The sequence below is a fragment of the Macaca thibetana genome, chromosome 3 (genome assembly GCF_024542745.1).
Source record: "Macaca thibetana thibetana isolate TM-01 chromosome 3, ASM2454274v1, whole genome shotgun sequence".
Taxonomy (NCBI): Eukaryota; Metazoa; Chordata; class Mammalia; order Primates; family Cercopithecidae; genus Macaca; species Macaca thibetana.
In genome coordinates, this window is record NC_065580.1 from 144,210,858 (window position 1) to 144,219,534 (window position 8,677).

At 46.2% G+C, this 8,677-nt stretch overlaps 1 protein-coding gene across 8 annotated transcripts in view; it reads left to right on the forward strand.

Moving 5' to 3' along the window:
* ACTB (actin beta) overlaps window positions 1-8,677 on the forward strand; it is a 468,316-nt gene that overhangs the window by 32,883 nt on the left and 426,756 nt on the right. The window lies entirely within an intron of this gene.

Consider the following 8,677-nt stretch of genomic DNA (forward strand, 5'->3'; position numbering starts at 1 on the left):
TTTTTGTATTTTTAATAGCGATGGGGTTTCACCATGTTGGCCAGTCTGATCTTGAACTCCTGACCTTGTGATCCGCCCGCTGAGGTAATCCCGAAGTGCTGGGATTACAGGTGTGAGCCACCGTACCCAGCCTACCTTCATCTGATTTTACAGCCATTCCCCATCGCTGGCATTACCTCCTGCAGATCAGCAGGGCATTAGATTCTCACAGGAGCACAAATCCTCCTGTGAACTGGCAGGCGAGGGATGGAGGTTCACGCTCCTTAGGAGAATCTAATGCCTGATGATCTGTCGCTGTCTCCCGTCACCCCTAGTTGTAGGAAAACAAGCTCAGGCTCCCACTGAGTCTATATGATGGTGAGTTGTAGGATTGTTTCATTATGTATTACAGTGTCATCGTAATCGAAATAAAGTGTGCAGTAATTCGAATGTGCTTGAATCATCCTGAAACCAACAGTCCCCCCACCCCTTCCCACCATTCATGGAAAAATTGTCTTCCACGAAATCGGTCCCTAGTGCCAAAAAGGCTGGGGACCGCTGGTTTAAAGGACAGTATGACAGTGTCACCTGGAAAGCAGTTGGAAATGCGGAGGGAGTGGTGAAGGCCCAGGTTGGGAGAAGAGTGTTCCAGAAATCAGCACGTGGTCTTGTTCCCCCCGTGATTACGATGTACTTGAAGAGACAGTCTCGTGACGTAACAGCAACAGTACGAGGTCACCTACAAAAGCAAGGCCAGCCATGCATGGTCCCAGGGTGAAATCCAGTCCGCCCCGGTTCCCCTAAATCATGCTGTACTGGAACACAGACATGCCCATTTGCTCACATGTTTGTGGCTGCTTTACCCCAAAGCACCACCGCGGAGGGGTTGTGGTGTAGACTGTCTGGTCCACCAAGCCTAAAATACTTACTCTCCGGCCCTTTACAGAAAGTTTGCCTCCCTCTCTCCCTCCGACCACCGATCTACAGTGAAAAAGCACTGACTTGTCAGGTCAGAGATGGGGAGACAGCCAGGCCTCATGGCGCACACCTGTAATCCCAGCTCTTTGGAAGGCCGAGATGGATCACTTGAGTCCAGGAGTTTGAGACCAGCCTGGCCAATGTGGTGAAACTCTGTCTCTACTAAAAACACAAAAATTAGCCAGGTGTGGTGGTTCATGCCTGTATTCCCAGCTACTTAGTGGGAGGCTGAGGCAGGAGTAGAATCGCTTGAGCCTGGGAGGTGGAGGTTGCAGTGAGCCAAGATTTCCATCCTGGGTGACAGAGTGAGACTGTCTCAACAACCAAAAAAAAAAAAAAAAGGCTGGGCGCAGTGGTTCACACCTGTAATCAGCCCTTTGGGAGGCTGAAGTGGGCAGATCATGAGGTCAGGAGTTTAAGACCATCCTGGCTAACACGGTGAAACCCCATCTCTACTAAAAATACAAAAAATTAGCCGGGTGTGGTGGTACATGCCTGTAGTCCCAGCTACTCGGGAGGCTGAGGCAGAAGAATCGCTTGAACTCGCGAGGCGAAGGTTGCAGTGAGCCGAGATCACGCCATTGCACTCAGGCCTGGGCAACAGAGTGAGACACTGTTCTCAAAAAAAAAAAAAAAAAAAAAAAGGGGAGAATCAGCACTGGCTTGGAAGAGTCTAGAAAAGGCCCTAAGTAGTCTTATGATTGGTCTTGATTTCAAATTAGGAAGTTGAAGTGATAAATTTTAACAACTTTGGAAGTTTGACTTCTTTCAGCCAAATTCTGGGAGGCAGAGCTGCAAGCTTCAAATTATCCACTTGAAAAATAAAGTATTAGAAAAAATGACCATTTACGTCAAAGTTTAGTGTTTGAAACATACTTAAAATCCATTTAGAATTAGCATCATTCATCAGATTGTGTCTCAGACTACTCTGGAAAACAGTGGGACAAGATACCTCGTCTTGTAAAGGAACCAGATTGACTTTTTTTTTTTTTTTTTTAGACGAAGTCTCGCTCTTTTGCCCAGGCTGGAGTGCAGTGACTCAATCTTGGCTCACTGCAAGTCCTGCCTCCTGGGTTCCAGCAATTCTCCTGCCTCAGTCTCCCTAGTAGCTGGGATTACAGGTGCGCACCACCACACCTGGCTAATTTTTTGTATTTTTGGTCGAGACAGGGTTTGACCATGTTGCCCAGGCTGGTCTCAAACTCCTGACCTCAGGCAATTTGCCTGCTTCAGCTTCCCAAAGTGCTGGGATTACAGGCGTGAGCCACTGTGCCTGGCTTTCACGGAGTTTTAAATTTTTAGTTGGATGCTTATACATGTTCAGAGCATTTTGAAATAAGTACTCTCTCATATTCAGTTCTTCGAATTGTATACCAGGAGCAAATAATATGGAAGGTTCTAGCAAATATTAGACATCCTCTCCATTTTTCTTATTTTAGCCAGTAATGACATACCAGATGAAGAAATCCATTCTCCATTTACAACAATACTTCTGAGAACATTTTTGAATTACCTCCTGCATTTGGCGTACCACATTTATCACGAAGAATTCCAGTAAGTACTATTTCTGGACCCCCGTTGAGGGACGGGGCATGGCTAGATTGTACTATTGTCACAATGTCCTCTTTTCTTCAGCAGTCATTTTTATTTTTTTGGAAACGGAGTCTTGCTCTGTTGCCCCGGCTGGAGTGCAGTGGCACAATCTTGACTCAGTGCAATCTCTGCCTCCCAGGTTCAAGCAAGGCTTCTGGGTAGCTGGGATGACAGGCATGTGCCACCATGCCTGGCAATTTTTGTTGTTGTTGTTGTTGTATTTTTAGTAGAGATGGGGTTTCACCATGTTGGCCAGGCTGGTTTCGAACTCCTGACCTCAGGTGATCCACCTGCCTCAGCCTCTCAAAGTGCTGGGATTACAGGCGTGAGCCACCGTGCCCAGCCTCAGCAGTCTTTTTTTTTTTAAATATCCTTGAAATGAAGGACTCAGAACACAGTTTTTCTACAAACATTAACCACAAAGCCATGAGATACTAGATCAAAACTTTGAAAACCCTTCATATTTGAATCTGTTCAATACTGCAAATATCTCTTGGGGTTTTTAATGCAGAAACAAATAATCACAACCAACTTTTCTTATGTCAGAATTTCATGTCTTTCTTACAGCAAAAGTGGTTTTATATCTTTTTTAAAAAAATCTTTTATTTATGTATTTATTTTTTTGAGATGGAGTCTTGCTCTGTCACCCAGGCTGGAGTGCAGTGGCGCAATCTCGGCTCACTGCAACCTCCACCTCCCGGGTTCCAGTGATTCTCCTGCCTCAGCCTCAGCCTCCCAAGTAGGTGGGATTACAGGTGTCCGCCACCAAGCCCAGCCAGTTTTTTGCATTTTTAGTAGAGATGGGATTTCACCATGTTGGCTAGGCTGGTCTTGAACTCCTGACCTCGAGTGATCCGCCCGCCTTGGCCTCCCAAAATGCTGAGATTATAGGTGTGAACCACTGACTCCAGCCTTCCCTTTCTATACTCTATACATTAGAAAGAAATTATTAAGTCTAGCCTGTGCTCAAGGAGAAGGGAATTAATTTCCCTCTTTTGGAGAAGTAATTATTGTATTTCTTGATCATTATCACAGAAAGAGAAGCCCATCGCTCTTCTTGTGTTTTACAAAACTGATGACTGAGAACATTCATCCAAATGCCTGCCAGATAAAAGGTAAATACAAAACCAATAGGATTCAATTTACGGCCCCATTTTTTTTTTTTTCTCAAAATATAAATCTGGGCTGGGCGCAGTGGCTCACTCCTGCAATCCCAGCACTTTGGGAGGCCGAGGCGGGTGGACCACCTGAGGTCAAGGAGTTCAAGACCAGCCTGGCCAACATGGCAAAACCCTGTCTCTACTAAAAACACAAAAAATTAGCCGGGCGTGGTGGTGCATGCCTGTAATCCCAGCTACTCTGGAGGCTGAGGCAGGAGAATCGCTTGAGCCTGGAGGGCGGAGGTTGCAGTGAGCCAAGATCGTGCCAAAACACTGCAGCCTGAGCAACAACAAGACTCTGTCTTGGAAAAAAAGAAAAACAATAGGAGTGTATTTACTGCTATTTTTTTTCCCTCAAAATATAAATCTGTAATCATTTTTCGACCATTGTATTTTTAGGCAATTTATTCCGTGAGCAACAGCGGATGCTCTACTCTATGAATTACATGAAGAAGTGCTGGGAGATTTATCTAGCTTACTGCAGACCCCACGCAGCGCCTCCCCACGAGCCTACGATGAAGATGAGACACTTCCTCTGGATGCTGAAAGTAACCACCTAAGTTCAATACTGGTTTTCTATTTACAGGCACTTTGATTTTAAGTAAAGAGAGGCAAGATATTCCAGCTATGATATGCAAATAATCAGGTGAAGATCTGGGCTGGATTTTCAGAACCATTGAATGTTTACGGAGTCTCTTGGCAGAACAGTGGTCTGTGGTCGTGGAAGGAACAGAAACAGCCGTCACCTGCCCAATGTGCTCACAGATTAGGGCACGACAATGGCCTATGGCCTATAACAATGGCATATATATATATATAATGCAATCCCAGCACTTTGGGAGGCCGAGGCGGGTGAATCACCTGAGATCAAGGAGTTCAAGACCAGCTTGGCCATATAAATTTATATATGCCATGGGCCATTGTCTTAAAATATATATATATATATATATATTTTTTTTTTTTTTTTGAGACAGAGTTTTGCTCTTGTCACTCAGGCTGGAGTGCAATGAGGCGATCTTGGCTCACTGCAACCTCCACCTCCTGGGCTCAAGCAATTCTTCTGCCTCAGCCTCCTAAGTAGCTGGGATTACAGGTGCCTACCATCACGCCCGGTTAATTTTTGTATTTGTAGTAGAGACGGGGTTTCACCATGTTGCCCAGGCTGGTCTCGAACTCCTGACCTCAGGTGATCCACCTGCCTCGGCCTCCCTAAGTGCCGGGATTGCAGGCGTGAGCCACCGCGCCTGACTGGCCTACGGTATGTTTATTCACGCAGATCCGGCTATTTAAAGGAAGATGGGGCCGAGCGCGGTGCTGCATGCCCGTAATTCCAGCACTTTGGGAGACCGAGGCAAGAGGGTGACCTGAGCTTAGGAATTCAAGACCAGCCTGGGCAACACAGTGAGATCCCCCTCTCTACAAAAAATGAAAAAAACATAGCCGGGCGTGGTAGTGCACACCTGTAGTCCCAGCTACTTGGGAGGCCGTAGTAAGCTGTGATCATGCCACTGCACTCCAGCCTGGTTGACAGAGGGAGGCCCTGTCCCAAAAAAATCCCCCAATAAACAAAAAAGGAAAATGGAGGAACACCTTACTCTTTTTGATGGACCAACGTGTTGCCTGATCCTAGAACAGCAATAAAGCCAACTGAAATCTTTTTACAAAGGAAGGACTTTGGAAGGCTGAGGCGGGTGGATCACCTGAGGTCAGGAGTTTGAGACCAGCCTGGCCAACACTGTGAAACCCCGTTTCTACTAAAAATACAAAAAAAAATTAGCCAGGTGTGGTGGCAGGAGCCTGTAATCCCAGCTACTTGGGAGGCTGAGGCAGGAGAATTGCTTGAACCCGGGAGGTAGAGGTTGCAATGAGCTGAAATCGTGCCACTGCACTCCAGTCTAGGCAACAAGAGCAAAACTCTGTCTCAAAAAAAAAAAAAAAAAAAAAGGAAGTGGGGAGGATCAATGTCATCTAAAACAATTACAGTTTATTGAAAATGGAATTTTCAAAAGTTATTACTTGGGAAAATAGTGACAACATCTTATTTATACAATGTTCTCATACTATTGGTTGTTTTTGTTCCATGATATATATATATTTTTTAAGACAGAGTCTCGCTCTTTCGCCAGGCTGGAGTGCAGTGGTGCGATCTCGGCTCACTGCAACGTCTGCCTCCTGGGTTCAAGCAATTCTCCTGCCTCAGCCTCCCGAGTAGCTGGGACTACAGGCGTGCATGACCATATTAAGCTGATTTTTGTATTTTTAGTACAGACGGGGTTTCACTGTGTTAGCAAGGATGGTCTCGATCTCTTGACCTCGTGATCCGCCTGCGTTGATCTTCCAAAGTGCTGGGATTACAGGTGTGAGCCACTGTGCCTGGCCTGTTCCATGATACTTTTAATTTGTACTTGTGGGAATACAAATGATTAAACAGAATCGAATACTAATGCTAAGGAGTTTTTACAAATTTCGTAACGTCGTATACATAAGAAAAATGGATGGTAACCTAGTGTGTAACTGTGGGAAAATAGTTTGTTGTTTTGAGCGAGGGTCTCGCTCTGTCACCCAGGCTGGAGTGCAGTGGTGCGATCTTGGCTCCCAGCAGCCTCGACCTCCTGGGTTCAAGCGATCCTCCCACCTCAGCCTCCTGAGTAGCTGGGACTACATGTGTGCCAACATACCCAGCTAATTTTTGTATTTTTTGTACAGATGTGTTATTGCCATGTTGCCCAGGCTGATCTTGAACTCCTGGGCTCAAGCAGTCCTGTTGCCTCGGCCTCCTGAAGTGCTGGGATTACAGGAGTGAGCCAGTACACCTGGCCCTTTTCAGTTTTTCGTTTGTTTCAAGCATGTTTGCAATTGCCCATTGAAGTTTTTATTTTATTTTTATTTTTGACAGAGTCTTGCTCTGTCGCTCAGGCTGGAGTGCAGTGACATGATCTGGGCTCACTGCAACCTCCGCCTCCTGGGTTGAAGGGATTCTTCTGCGTCAGCCTCCCGAGTAGCTGGGATTACAGGTGCTCACCACCACGCCCAGCTAGTAGAGACAGGGTTTCACCATGTTGCCCAGGCTGGTCTCAAACTCCTGAGCTCAGGTGATCCACCCATCTTGGCCTCCCACAGTGCTAGGATTAGAGGCATGAGCTGCCGCACCCAGCCTCATTGAAGCGTTTTTGTGATGACTGTCTTATAGTCTCTGTCCGTCAATTGTAACATCTCTGTTGTCTTAGCGATGGCATCTGTGGACTCTCTTTTTTCATTCAGTTTGAGATCTTCCTGGTTCTTAGTATGAGTGTGTTTTTGTGTTTTTTGTTTTTTTGCTTTTTTTTTTTTTTGGAGGCAGAGTGTTGCTCTGTCTCCCAGACTGGACTGCAGTGGCATGATCTCGGCTCACTGCAACCTCTGCCTCCTGGTTCAAGGGATTTTCCTGCCTCAGCCTCCCAGGTAGCTGGGATTACAGGCACCTGCCACCATGCCAGGCTAATTTTTGTATTTTTAGTAGAGATGGGGTTTCACCATGTTGCCCAGGCTGGTCAGTATGAGTGATTTTTTAAAAAATATTGAAACCTGAACATTTGAGTACAGTAAGTCCTCACTTAACGTTTTTGTTTTTTACTTTTTTTTTTTTTTTTGAGACAGAGTCTTACTCTGTCGCCAGGCTGGAGTGCAGTGGTGCAATCTCAACTCACCGCAACCTCTGCCTCCCGGGCTCATGTGATTCTCCTGCGTTAGCCTCCCAACTAGCTGGGATTATAGATGCCTGCCACTACGCCCGGCTAATTTTTGTATTTTTAGTAGAGACGGGGTTTCGCCGTGTTACCGAGGCTGATCGATATGAGTGATTTTTTAAAATAATACTGAAACCTGAACATTTGGGTACAGTAACTCCTCACTTAACATTATTATTATCGAGACGGAATCTTGCTCTGTTACCCAGGCTGGAGTATAGTGGCGCGATCTGAGATCACTGCAACCTCTGCCTCCTGGGCTCAAGTGATTCCCCTGCCTCAGCCTCCCGAGTAGCTGGGATTACAGGCACCCACCATGCCCAGCTAATTATTTTGTGTTTTTAGTAGAGCTGGGGTTTCCGCATGTTGGCCAGGATGGTCTCCATCTCTTGACCTCATGATCCGCCTGCCTCGGCCTCCCAAAGTGCTGGGATTACAGGTGTGAGCCACCTAACATTATTAACATTATCGATTATTGATAGGTTCTTGGAAACTGTGACTTTAACCAATGCGAAGAGCGTAACTCTTCTTCATGTCAATTGTGGTAAAACCGGTTTTGTTGTGCAGTACATTGTTTCCCCAGGTGCTTTTCATCCTACAGCATTGTGTTCATATTTCACACCTGGACCGTGTTCTGTTCTCCCATGTTCTATGTCTTGTTCTGATGCCAAAAAATACTTTACTGTTATATTGGAGGTGCTAGAGAAGGGATAGAGAGAGGGGTGTGTGTGTGTGTGTGTGTGTGTGTGTGAGACAGGGTCTTGCTCTGTCACCCTGGCTGGAGTGCAGTGTTGTGATCACAGTTCACTGTGGCCTCAAACTCCTGGACTTCAGTGATCCTCCCACCTCAGCCTCCTGAGTGGCTGGGACTGCAGGCATGCACCACCATGCTCGGCCTACATTTTTAATTTTTGTAGAGACAGGGTCTTGCTCTGTTGCCCAGGCTGATCCCCAATGCCTGGGCTCAAGTGATCCTCCCACCTCAGCCTCACAAGGTTCTGGGATTACAGGTGTGAGCCGCCATGCCTGGCCGTACATACCAATGTTAATCCAGAATGCTTTTCAAAATTATCAGTCTTTAAGATATTAATTTATGGCTGGGTGCAATGTCTCACGCCTGTAATCCCAGCCCTTTGGGAGGCCGAGGGAGGTGGATCACTTGAGGTCAGGAGTTTGAGACCAGCCTGGCCAACATATAGTGAAATCTACTAAAAAATACAAAAATTAGCTGGACGTGGTGTT